General features: G+C 38.3%; 1 protein-coding gene and 1 pseudogene across 2 annotated transcripts in view; both read right to left on the reverse strand.

Annotated features, from left to right (window-relative positions):
• Window positions 1-13,863, reverse strand: part of CORIN (corin, serine peptidase) — a 257,752-nt gene that overhangs the window by 132,965 nt on the left and 110,924 nt on the right. The gene's annotated exons all lie outside the window — the stretch shown is intronic.
• LOC111726849 lies at window positions 3,984-5,016 on the reverse strand (annotated as a pseudogene).

The following is a 13,863-nucleotide window of genomic DNA, read 5'->3' on the forward strand; positions in this document are numbered from 1 at the left end:
AGTTCCCACAGCATTAGCACTTTAACACGTTATTTACTTTACAAGACCCAACACTAACATAAGATAGGAAAGATCAGACAACTGTGTATCCTTCTCTATGAGAACAAAATATCTCAGGAGTTACAACTGATTTAAAAGATGCTAAAGAGGAGAAATTGAATTTACAGAGTTATGCGTTGGAAAAGCAGCTGTTACAAGTTGTGGATTTTGGCTCAATTCGGTCTGAACAGATATTTGACAGTTCTTGTGAGTAGGGGCTGTAACAGAGGAGATTAATAAGGATTAATAATTAAATCCCAGGATGGGGGACTGGAGCGGGCCTGGGAGCTGGATTTAAAATAGGCTGAGAATGACCTCCCCGCACCTTAGTTGGTTAATTTATAAAATGAGGATGATAAGACCTCAGAGATTTACTCTGGAAGCAAAATAAACTAACAGCTGTGAAAGCACTTTGGAAAGGAAAACAGAGCGGGTCATGTAGACGGGGAAATTGCTATTCTTCACCAGTTGGAAGGAGACTGAGACAGGAGTTGGCTGTTAGTTACCCCTATTTCACAGGCTAAGAAGGAATGGGACGCCCAGTACAACCCCACAATGCTAACTACTTTCACCAGAACGCTTTCTCTCTTTCTCTTTGCCCAGTGGGACACTTTCTCTTTTAAAATATTCGGTATCCCTTTATGTAATGGACACTAATCTGTTGCATTGACATTTAACTTGTCTCCCGGGCTCAATAGGGAGTCATAAGATCTGAACCAAGCAAGGTGTCAGATAAGACAGGAGGTGACAGAGAAGCCAGACAGAACCAGCTAGAACCTGGATGGCCATGAAAAATGACCTCTGGTTACTCACTCTCACTGTGTATTACACCCTGCGTATAATATATTAATATATTAAAAAGTATGTGCTTCCACCACCATCATGACAGTTTCAAACGCCATGGCAACACCCAGAAGTTACCCTACAGGGCTTAAAAATTATGGTGAAGAGCGCTGGGTTCCAGAAACCTTTCCAGGAAATCTTACGAACAGTCCTCCCTCTGCTTAACATGAAAATTAAATAAAAAATATAAAATAAGACCTCTGAGACTCACTAAGTGCACGCTCTGTTAGTCTGGGAGACAGCCCCCTGTCTACAGAACAGACGCCCTTCTATTTCTTTTCCTACTTTAATAAACTTGCTTTTGCTTTATTCTGTAGCTCACTTTTGAATTCTTTCCTGAGTGAAGCCCAGAAGGCACTTGACCTTCAGGGCAGACCTCAGTTTGGGTCCACTTTCCTCTATCATCTTTGCTGGCACCTAATAGGAGGCAAAGAGAGGTACGCATCCAGCCCCCAAATTCAGGCCATGTGGCACCCGGTTCCGACCTGACAGATGGGTGAGATGCCTTTTGTCAATCTGGTTGTTGCTCTGTGAATAACTGACATCTGGATATGACCTTGGATATGATCTTTTAACCTCGTTCACTTTCTACTAACTGAATGCCTGTTCATGCTGATTCTCCTGCTACCACAGACAGGACACTTCCCTTGTTTACTTTAAAATCCCACCCTCTCCCCCACCTTTCTTCACCCCGACCTAGTCACTCACAGCCCTTTGTTAGACCTCTCTGCTTTAGTTCTAACCCCTCTTGTATTCCTTTGGCCAAAAGGTTCCTATATGTATTACGTGGCCAGAACCAGTTGTCCTGTGTGCTCAGCCTACACATCTCTGAGATCACCACTGGCTGACATTCTGGGGTCCTTGACAAGCCCCTCGGATACTCTGAAGTTTTCAGCTTTTGGTATTAGAACCCTTGAGGTTAGTGGATTCCAGGATGCTCTGGGTTGATTGGCATTGGCACCCTGGATTCTGGTAGGGCAATTGTGTTGGCAGCCAGCCCTGAATTCTTCTCAGTCTCACTAATGATTGAACCACCCAACATTCTTTGTTGGTGTTTTTCTTGTTATCTTTTTCACTACTACATCTACAAAAGCATAAAGAAAGTTATGGGTATACAGATATATTTTTAATATGAAAGAAATAATTTTGTATAAAAAAGATCTTTTCATGTTTTTGGAGACAGAGTCTCACTATGCCGCCCTCTGTAGAGTACAGTTGGGTCACAGCTCACAGCAACCTCAAACTCTTGGGCTTAAGCAATTCTCTTGCCTCAGCCTCCCAAGTAGCTGGCACTACAGGCACCCACCACAATGCCTGGCTATGTTTTGTTGTGGTTGTCATTGTTTAGCTGGCCTGAGCCGGGTTCAAACCCGCCAGCTGGCGCCGTAATCACGGTGCTCTGGGCACCAAGCCTAAAAAAGACCTTTTATGATAAATTTTTATCTTAAAATAAAATGAGTAATTATTAAAAAAGAGGAAATTTAGGGTGACTCCTATGGCTCAGTGAGTAGGGCACAGGCCCCATATACCGAGGGTGGCGGGTTCGAACCCAGCCCCTGCCAAACTGCAACAAAAAAAGAAAAAAGAAAGAAAGAGGAAATTTAAGACAAAACAGAAAGTCTAAACGTGTCAGAGAAAGTCTCTATCAGTTACTACAAGATTCATGAAAGAGTATTCATAAAATAATTTTATATGATCAGATTGACTGCAGATAATTTTGAAAACTTGGGGATTAAAAAAGATTTTCATAAAGTATTGATTTGCTTCTAATAAAAATACAGAAAGTTTGATTCTAATTCCTTCATATGCTTCTTTTAAAACTTCTCAGATTTATACCCCAGGAATTCAACTTCTACGTCTTGCTTCTTTTATTTTTTCCTTCCTGTGAAAAGGCCGGGAGGACAACACTTCCTCACCCTTTTTTGCCGCTCCTGAAATTGTTTTCCCCTCCAGTTCTAGTCTGTTATAACAGCCTGATAACGAAATCTTTTATCTTACTGGTTTAGAAAAACAATATCTTCCTCCGGTATAACTTCATACTCAGCTTTTCTTAACATATCTGAATTATTCAAAGAGGCCAGAAAACCTTTTAGGATGCTAAATTTTAGTTATTTTCAGTTATTTTGTCACTTGCTTTGGGGCTATTAGCCCCCTGCTCAGGATATCAGTGTTTCTTTTTTTTTTTTATTGAATGGTAACTGTGTACATTGATGCACTTTGGGGGTACATAGCCTTCATGTAACTTTCTTAGTTATTGTGTTAAAACATTCATATTCTACTCATAAAAAGATTCACTTGTACCCTTGTAAGATTGACACTCGTCTGTGATTCCTCATAACCTTGGACACGCTTCCTTGCTCTGATTAGTTCAAGTACCCTTTTCACCAGATTTAACTTCCGAGTTTTCCAAATGGTTTCTCATAAGAAAAAAAAAAATCACACTACAGAAAGGTTTTATTTATCCTTTCGTAACAAAAAACAGAGATTTTATGTTTTAGCAAGCTAATTCCTACGTTGTTTTTGTTAGGTTTTTTTCCCACAAAAATACACTATTTATGTCAAAAAATACCACTACAAACTTTGGCAAACCAAAATACCACTTTGGCAAACTACAGATTAGGAAAATGATTAACAAAATACATGACTAAGAGTAACCTTAGTCAAGAATTCTTATAAATGACTAAGAAAAAGACAAATGTCTCAATGGCCCCAGGCTTGGATAAGTAATTTAAAAAGTACAAGTGAGTTCAAAATTAATAAGGAAAATTTTAAACATACCAGGTTTTGCCTGTCACAAATAGCAAAGAGAGAAGATGAAACATAGCCAACACCAAGAAGGTTATGAAGGGTCCTCTGAAAAAGAAACTTTTCTTGGCAATGACAATGACACGACAATCTATACTCTGTTCTTACATTTATAAATTTATTCTAAGAAAAATAAAAATGTATAAAGATTTAGTTAGACTATTGTGGCAAATAAGAATAGGCTAAATGCTTCATGGTAAAATTATTTAATAAAATGCTATGAACACATTAATGTTGAAATATTTAAAATGGAAAGATATTCACCATTTACATTTTTAAAGGATTTAAATGGAGGCTAAAAATAGTATAATCAAATGAGCAACTTTTAGTAAAAAATAAACCATGTATTAAGAGTGTACTGAGAAAGTCTAAGAGGACACACAGCCGGGGGGGGGGGGCATCTCCCCCTTTTTGTTACTTGCAGTTCTACAATGTGCTTATAACACCTGTGTGTTTTTGTTTGTTTTTAATAAGAGTGAATGGAGTTTGAGTGTAGTAGAGAAATCTTCCTTACAAAACATCAGAGCTTAAAATGAATTTTCTCAGGTAATCATTTCAGGCTGTTCACATAAAAGTTAATCATTTTCTTTGGAACAATTTTTGTTTGAAAATCAAATGGTCATGTGAGTGAAGAACCAAATAGGCATAAAATGACAGGAAAGCAGTGACCAAATGACTACGATCTTTGTCCCCCTGGCTACGGCAGTGTGAGAAATAAAAGGCCAATTAATCAAAACAATATTATTTTAGTCTTCAAAAAGAAAATTTTCTTCTTTTTCCAAGATCATCGTGATTAACTTAAGTCTTCAAAGTATAACCCTTTAACAGGGAAACTCCGCTATATAGGATCTAGACTATACTATATATATATAATTTTTTTTTTTTTTTTTGTCATTCTAAGACAAAACAGAATGTAGCACAAGTCAAGGAAACTCATTCACATTTCTGGTCCTTCTCCTCTAAGACCCAGCATTGTCATATTATTCCCATTTGGCACAATCTGATCCAATTTAGTAACACTTCTTCCTGATTTCAAACTCAGTGACGTCTTCCAGTACGACACTGACAAAGTCATCAAATCCTAGAAGAGGAACCACAATTTCCTCATCAGTCTTCACAACAGTGAGAACCCTTGATTCTATAGTTTGTCCACAAGCTCTAACAGCAGCCAACATTAGCTGCCATGGCCACCCTTGTTAGGTTTTTGATTGCTTAGAAAAAGCTAAACGTTAAAAAATTGAGATCTTTATATCCTCATCACTTTTTATATTGCCATTAAAGCTTTCTGATTATCAGTGTCAGTTTAGTGAATTGCTGTTATTTTCCAGTGGCCTGTGATCCTGTTTTGATCAGGTGTTTTGCGGCTTTTGACATCGTTGACAAATGCCCTCAAGATCAAATAAAAACTACATCAAATATTGTTAATGGACCTCTATGTTGGTAAGTTACAGAGCCTTGACTCCTGAGTGTCTAATACCAAACTCAATTTACTAGACTCAGAAAAGACAATAATCAAAATTACCTGCTTTCATAAGACAAAGGACCAGACCCATATACAGAGATGTTGGCTTATTTAATAATTTTGCTTTTATCTAAATTAATAAACTTGTTACTAATATGATAATTTAACCATTTAACTACTTTCAGGCTTTCTTTTCTTGTCATTATCAAAACTAGACATGATTTACAAGCTTTTTGTTTAAAATATTATTCTTTTAAAAGACCACAAAAATGCTAATGTACAAGTCTCTATATTGTTAGACTCAAGTGATTATGTTTTATGTAATAAGATGTTCAGTGCTTATAAATAAGTTTAATTTTATAATCTTGACTTTGGCATTTTGGTTTTTGCTCTCATGTCACCTAAAATATTGCTAATAATCAGGGTTCCCATTTCATGAAACACGACATTTGCAAATGGACAACAGAACAAAACAAAGATTAGAGATTTCACAGGCCATATAATCTGACGAGGGCAGGTCTAATTTAAATAAAAGTGGTTTGTTAAAAACTCATTTTGGTACACTGTCCAAAGACAGCTCCTTAAGATTCTACCCTAAAAATCTCCCTATATAGGTTTTAAATGGGTCACCCACTACAACACATGGCATTGCTCCTTACTGGTTGTTAACAAGGCCTTCAAACTCTCAGAGTTACTTCTAAATGCTGAACAAGCACCTACAGCAGATGGCCAAACTGTGTTCCTGAGAATTCCAATAGATCTAATTAGCGGCAATGGCTACATACAGCTAAAGTGTAGGCAGAAGGGGCCTCCACAATGGACTGGCTTCATGGCGCCAGAGGGTACCTTAAAGATGGCTAAAGGTCAGGTGACTCCAACTATGTGCCTTCACAGAGGTCTGGAAGCCTGGGAGACCTTCATAAAAAGACCCCAATGCCAGTTAGAGTGATTGTGGTGTGAGCAGCATGGGCAGAAATGATCAACTGGCTGTTAAGCCCAGTCCTGGGGAAGGAAGCCAGGTGTGGTTTTGTGGGCCAGGCTCAAAGCCTGTATCAGCTTCCCTAACAAGGCCTATATGAGAAAACCCATCAGTCATGGGATTACAGAGAATAGATTTGACCTTAATGGCTGCATCTAAACACCTGTGTTTGTGCCCAGAGCCTATCGTTCCTGCTATCCATGGCAAAGGACAATGTCTTTTTAGATTGGGCAGCAACAATAGCAGTGGTCAATGGTGGTCCACCTGCTGGGTTTATACATACCTGGTGTTTGTAGATGAGCCATAGAATGCTCTGTCCTTAACATCACAAAGTTAGAATGACTAGCTAAGCTCTCTGGGAAGTAGTAACTCTGCCCATGCAGAAGACATTGACTTCACTATTTGTCATTGGCAATGACACCTCAGAACACCTACTGTCTGCCAGCTGGTCTTTCCATTGGGGAGACAACACATGACCATGACGGGGAGACAACACATGACCATGACATACAGCCAACACACATCAATTGGGGATCAATTAACATAGATAATGGCTAAACACGAAAAGTTATTCTGAAAGGTCTCCCTATGCATAAAAAAGACAGAATCACATCACAAACTCCTGCATATACCCCTGGTTGATAGGGTGCTACCCCCTTTAGCATGTGTCCACACCATGGAGAGCAGACATCTGACTAGACAGAGAAATGAGATTGCCGTCTAAGAGCGAGAGCTTACTCCACACCATCAGGAGCTAGATGGCTGTATATGCTTAGGGCCACACCTCCACCAAAACTGGACTGGGAGATGTAACACAGGTAGCCCTTCCTGCCGGGAATTATACATAAGATTCTGCCCACAGTACATAACAACAGAAAGGCCGTACGAGCTCACTTCCTCAGGTCTTTGGCTTGGTATTAATAAAAATGACCCCTAAATAGTCTAGACCATGGGTCAAACGCATTAAATGCTCTCACCCAAGTTACTATTCAGGCCCAAATTCACAGTAAAAATACTGAACTACACACAAAAATGCTATGTACCTCTTAAGCCAAGAAGCTACCCAAATGAAAAAAATGGTTTTACAAAATAGAGTGGCCCTAAATGTACTCACTACAATGCGGGTGGTATCTATATGTTAGTGAGAACCACCTGATAAGCATATATTCCAGATTTTAAAAAAAAATTCATGTTACTGATGCTTTAAATCATTTCAGTGTCCTGATCAATAGCAGAAAAACTATGGGTCTTTGGTTCTTTTTCTGAATGGTTACATTCTTTGCCTATCATTAGACCAACGTTTATTAATTGAAAATGATTGTAATTAGTTGTTGTTGCCTATATTATAAATATAAGTTTATACATACGTTATTGCCATAAAATGTAAGTCAATGTAAACATCATAGATACACTATCCCCTCATCCCCTGCTTAGAAAATAACTAAAGAATGGGCAGAAAGATGGTGAGAGCCAGAAGACAGAGTGGATTGAGAAAAAAATATGAAGTCCCCACCACACAATAGAAACACGCTAGAACCTCAAGCGCTCAGCGGAATGGTTACAAAACAGAGTCGGCAGGCGCTGAGATGACCACTGAGCCCAGGGAAATGCCCAACACTTTCTCAGGTGCCTCAACACTTTCTTGTTAAAATGGTCAGCTCAAACTGGCTCTGACAACTCTGGAACTGCTTTTGTTACCCTGTAATGCCCTTTAACTAATTATAATACTAAAATCCTGCCTAATAAAAAATTAGAGTGTCACCAACATGACACAGGTTGCATGACAGCGTCTGATAATGATACTGCACTAGCATGACTCATTTAACTGTGAATAAACAAAGATAAGATATAAAAACCTAGCCTCACTTATGGAGAAGGGCCATCAGTCTTATCCAGGCTGGGATAGGCGCCTCTATTAAAATGGCTGCACCTTAGAGAGGCTTTACTTATCATAAAGTTACCATAAAAAACTTGTCTACCCAGCTCTGGCCTAGACTAGGGATGCTTTAACTAAGCTGAGGACCTCCCTAGATTCTTTAGCCAATATAGTAATAAATAATCCATTAGCCTTAGATTATTGTCTAACATGTACCGTAATCAATAAGACATAGAGATTACTAACATGTACCATAATCAATAAGAGCAATCAATCATTGCTATGCTTATGCCAATGCCTATAGATAAAATTAAAGTATTAAAAAATATATAAGCAGGCTAAATGGCTACACAGTAGCAAAGTATCACCTTAGTGGAAACTGAGACTCAATAAAAGGGTTTTTAACATCTGTTATCTGATTTCTGCCCTTATTATGGCCTTTAATGACAATTTTATTACCATTAATCTTTGGTACTTGCCTATTTAACCTCCTTATAGAGTTTATGTCTTGTAGATTACAACAATTCCTTGTAAAGATGATTCTTGTGCAGCGTTTCCAACCCAGCCCACCAGCCCAGAAAGAGCATGAAAATATCCTGCTCTTGGGCTCCTTAGACCTGACACTCAGGGATTTTTACTTCTCCAGGATCAATGCCCTTAGTTCAGCCTGAAGAAGCTATAAAAGACAGACCTTCATCCCCGGAAAACTCCTTAAGATTAAAGAGTATATAATCTCTGAGCGGGGAATGAGATAGGGGAATAGCAGACTCTGTTTAATAAGGAATATCGTAACAATGAAAGAAGAGGTGGTGGAAAAGCCAGCCAAAAGCAGCTAGAACTCAGATGGCCATGAAAAACAACTTCAGGTTACCCTGACCCCTCACGGTACTCTGTTAGAATGCATTAGCACACTAAAAATCCCTCCCACCAGGACCGTGACAGTTCACAAATGTCACAACCCAGAAATTAGTCTATATGGTTTAAAAACAAGAGGAACCCTCAGTTCCAGGAATTCACTACCCTTTTCCTAGAAATCTTGTGAATAATCCTCCCTTGATCTAACATAAAATGAAATAGAAAGTATAAAATAAGACCCCGGAAACTCAGAAAGTGCTGCTCTCTGTGACTATGAGAAATAGCTGCTGCTGTTGAAATCTTTGCTATGTGAAGTCAGAATGCACTTTTCCAGCATCCAGACCTCAGTTTTAGGGTCCACTTTCATGTATTGTCCTTATATTTTCTTTTTTTTTTTTTTTGTCCTTATATTTTCTATATGAGAATGTATCTATATGCAGTTACCAATGTCCCTTTTATATTCTGTTCCCTACATATAGGTATTACAGATTAGGTTTAACACTCCTTAAAGGCAGGGAGCATGTTAAATTATTATTAATAATATTATTATCATTACTATTGCTGTCAGAAAGTATTTTGCAAAACATAAAGCCCTAGATCAGGGTTTCTCAAAAGCAGCACTATCAACATTTTGGGCCACGTAATTTTTGTTGTGGGAGGCCGTCCTGTGCATTGAAGGATGTTTAGTACCATGCCTTGTCTCTACCTACTACATATTAGTAGCAATTCACTATGTCCCCACAATTGCAACAAATAAAATATCTACAGACAGTGCCAATTATTCCCAGAATGAATGCTCCTGGTTGAGAGCTACTGTAATAGATGATATAAGTTAATATTATGATCACTGTAATTACTTTTAGTTTTTCAAAGTATCTTGGATGATACTCAGAAAAGACTAGGTAATTAACATTGACAAATGAAAAAATGAGAAAAAGATTATATTAATTCTATGTATAAAGTAGCTCTGTAGTATATATATATTATATAACAAATACTTTTCTCATTGGCATACAATATATTTCAGTACATGAGCACTTTTTAGTAACTATGTGTGTATGTTACAATTATTCTTTTCTCCATATAAAAAGATTATAGCTACTAGTAGCTTTCTTTATAGGTCATGAACTGTGAATATATCCATAATGGTTAGCATCATGTTTACCCAGTAAGCATGAGACAGAATATTTATTATAAATTCTAGGTAAATAGTATATCAAACACCAATTAGCTGACACATTTCAGAAAAATAAATCTGCCTGAAAAAAATACTACAACCAAGAACTCTAAAAAGATTCTATGACAAGCAAGGATCTCATACCAACGTACTTAAGAAATTTCTGTTCTCTTTAAACATAAGCTTAGAAATATAAAATATTTCAGTAATCTTTCTAAAAATTTTTTCAAGATTAGAAGATTTGCAACATCTTCTGGTATTAGAGAATGATCTCTTAAGTGGAATTTTAGTTTGAGTTATTAAGGAATAGTGATAATGTAATTTGATGTTCAAGAACTAATAATTTTTGACCAACACTGTTAAAGAACACTAATCATGTTTTATTGTCAAGTGTTCTCTGTGGATTCTTAAATCCTGTATCAGTGGGTCATTTTCCAAGTGACCACTGAGAAAGACTGTTTAGTATTTTTATCAAAACAGGAGTAAATGTAGCTGAAAAAGAGAACGCTTGAAGGAATTCTCTCTCAGGTAGACACACTTAGTCTTCTGATGGTTTACTGCTATTTACCATCTTTTAAAGGGAATCCTCACTCAGCAGTAGATCTATATTAAATAATGTGTTAAAAAGGAGATAAAACAAACTTCAACTTCTAGCCATGTTGTAACTTATCCTAGGTCAAGGCCCCATCACGTGCAACGAGGAGAGGGAGATAAAACACAAGAAACATCTGTTTCAGGCATCTGATGAGATAATTAGGACACAAGCAGCCAACATCCCAGAGAGACAAAAACTGCAGAACAAAGAATTTACATTCTGGGCACGCCTTTTACCCTCGTGGAACTTGCCAGTTTTTGGCATGGTGAGAAACTGTGAGTCTGGATATGAGGCCACTGTAGAGAGAACAGAAGGCAGAAGAGCTTTGACAATCCCCCAGAGGTGGAGAGACAAAGTATAGAATTTGATGTTGCTGTAGCAGCCAGGTATTAAGGGGCCAAGTAAACGTGAGAGGAAAGACACAGAGAAGGGAGTCTCTTACTGGGGGGGCGGGGGGGTGCCCTTCAAGGCATTTCCACCAAGGGGAATTTGCAAAGCCGTCACTTCTGAAAATTAAAGTTGAAATCATAGAAATTAAACTTTTCTAAGAAAAAAATTAAGGCTTGGCTCCTGTGGCTCAAGCAGCCAAAGCGCCAGCCACGTACACCTGAGCTGGCAGGTTCGAATCCAGCCCGGGCCTGCCAAACAATAATGATGGCTGCAACCAAAAAATAGCCGGGCGTTGTGGCGGGCGCCTGTGGTCCCAGCTACTTGGGAGGTGGAGGCAGGAGACTTGCTTGAGCCCAGGAGTTGGAGGTTGCTGTGAGGTGTGATGCCATGGCACTCTACCCAGGGGGACAGCTTGAGGCTCTATCTCAAAAAAAAAAAAAAAAAAAAAAAAAAAATTTAAATTTGAGACTTCCCAAGGAGGAAGGCAATATAGCCAATGCCCTAGTTTTTCAGTTGAGACCACTGGAGAACTAAAAACTCAGAATGGAGACATACCAAAGGTAGATAGAACCTCTTAAAGATAGAACATAATCAGCTCAGTCTCCAATGAGAATGAAGTGATCTGGCCCCTGTCTATGTGGCTGCCCATGAGAAAGGATTTGTTGCTTTTCCTGTCAGCCAATCATCTACTTCAGGATGAGAATGAAGTGATCTAGCCCCTGATGCCAATCAGCTACTTCTCCAATGAGAATGAAGTGATCTAGCCCCTGTCTATGTGGCTGCCCTATGAGAAAGGATTTGTTGCTTTTCCTATAGCCAATCAGCTACTTCAGGTTTTGCCTCAGTTCAGAACACTGGGAAGATCTGCCTCACACCCTTTCCAGGAAGAACCACATCCAATGACTTAATGAGGGGGAGATACAAAGATCTGACTATTGTGGCTCAACATGACATGATTCTTTTAATCTAAATAGATCCCAGAGCTCCCCATGGATTTAGCCAAGGCTTTAATGGGTCTGGATCACATTTCAACTTTTCCCTCTGCCCAATTCTACTTTCTCTCCCCTCCCTAGCCCAAAGGCTGATGCCTAAAAAGGACCTTATACACCAAACTCCATCTCAGTTACTGTTTCTAGAAAACTCAAGTTATAACAGTGGGTCTCAGGAATGGTCCAAGAAGGTAGGTGATAAGATGGGGTTGTAGATCTAGTTAACTCATCACTGGTAGGGAAGAAAATTGCCCTCATGGGTGGAGACAGATGTTCCCTGGCACAAGGGGTGGTCCAATAGTTAAAATCCTCATCAGAGGTGAATTGGGATACTATACCCGCAGAAAAGAACGCACCAGCAGGGAATTCATCAGGTATTTGAGAAGTAGAGAGAAAACAGTACCTGTAAGGACAATGGAATTAGATGGTTTATTGCTAAGCATCAATCCCCTAAAAAAAGATAACTAAAAGTCACAGGCAAGTATAACCCAAGAGGAAAAACCAAACAACATCTCTAGTAGCTTAGAAAGAAGCTCTTTTATACTGTAGCAGGAGAATCTAGAAAGCTGAGAACCAGACTCAGGAATTAATAGGGTGGTCCAGCTCCAGGTAAAGAGAAATATCTAATCAAGACAGGTCTTCTACGCTAAAGTCAAGTCCCTAGTTTGTGGAGGACAGGGAGTGGGACTGATGTGGCAGGGACAGATACCAGCATGTGGAATAGGAACATCTGGAAACATCCCCTCCCAATTTTAAACTGTCAGACAATTAAAGCAAGAAAAAAATTAGAAGGAAGTAAAAAATACAACATATAAATTAAGGAAGTGAAAAACATAGAATATGAAAAAAAATCAATAAAACAAAAAAAAATCCTTAAAAACACAGGTACAAAAAGGGAGGCATATATTACCAATATCAAAAATGAAACAGGGAATATCACCATACATCCTACAAATATTAAAAAGAAGCTATAGATTATTATGAATTCCTACATGCAAATACTTTTGAACATTTAAATATGATAAGTAAACTTGTTGAAATATACAACTTAGCAAAAAGGCAACTAGAAGAAGCAAAAATTCTGAACAGTCCCTCATCCATTAAGAATATTGAATATGGGGCAGCGCCTGTGGCCCAAAGGAGTAGGGTGCCGGCTCCGTATACCAGAGGTGGCGGGTTCAAACCCAGCCCTGGACAAAAACAAAAAAAAAGAATATTGAATATGTAATTTTAAATCTTCCTACAAAGAAATATCCAGGCTGAAGAAGTTTCACTGGTAAATTAAACATTGAAGGAAGAAATTATAAGAATCTTACACAAACTCTTCCCAATTATTTTTATGAAATAATCAAAACCTAAATACAAAAACCACTGTATCCATTGCACATGGATACAATTAGAAACTGAAATCACTGGTTAATTTTTTCCCTCATAAATATTACTATAAATATCCTGAACAAAACATTGGCAAATAAAATTCAGAAATAAATTAAAAGAGAAATACATCATGACTAAAGTGGGGTTTATTCCAGGAAAGCAATAATATTTCCATTTTTAAAAAGCAATCCATGTAGAGGAAGCAGTTCTGGAATAGAAAGCAAGAATTTCTGAAAATTATCCTTTCCATAAAAGCAATGAAGATACTGGCAGAAGTTGGCAAAACTAACTTTTTCAGAACTGTGGAAATAGACCCGAAGCATACAACATTACAATCCCATCCTTTCTTGATAGCTCTGGGGTAGTCTGGAAAGCACAAGAACATCTACTGTGAAAATGAGCAGCCACGTGGCCACTGTGGGGGCAAGGTTTTGGAGCTCTCCAAAATGAGTACATCTACTGTGAAAATGAGCAGC

This window comes from Otolemur garnettii, unplaced genomic scaffold, assembly GCF_000181295.1.
Source record: "Otolemur garnettii isolate 467f Iridium unplaced genomic scaffold, OtoGar3 scaffold00083, whole genome shotgun sequence".
NCBI classification, from domain to species: Eukaryota; Metazoa; Chordata; class Mammalia; order Primates; family Galagidae; genus Otolemur; species Otolemur garnettii.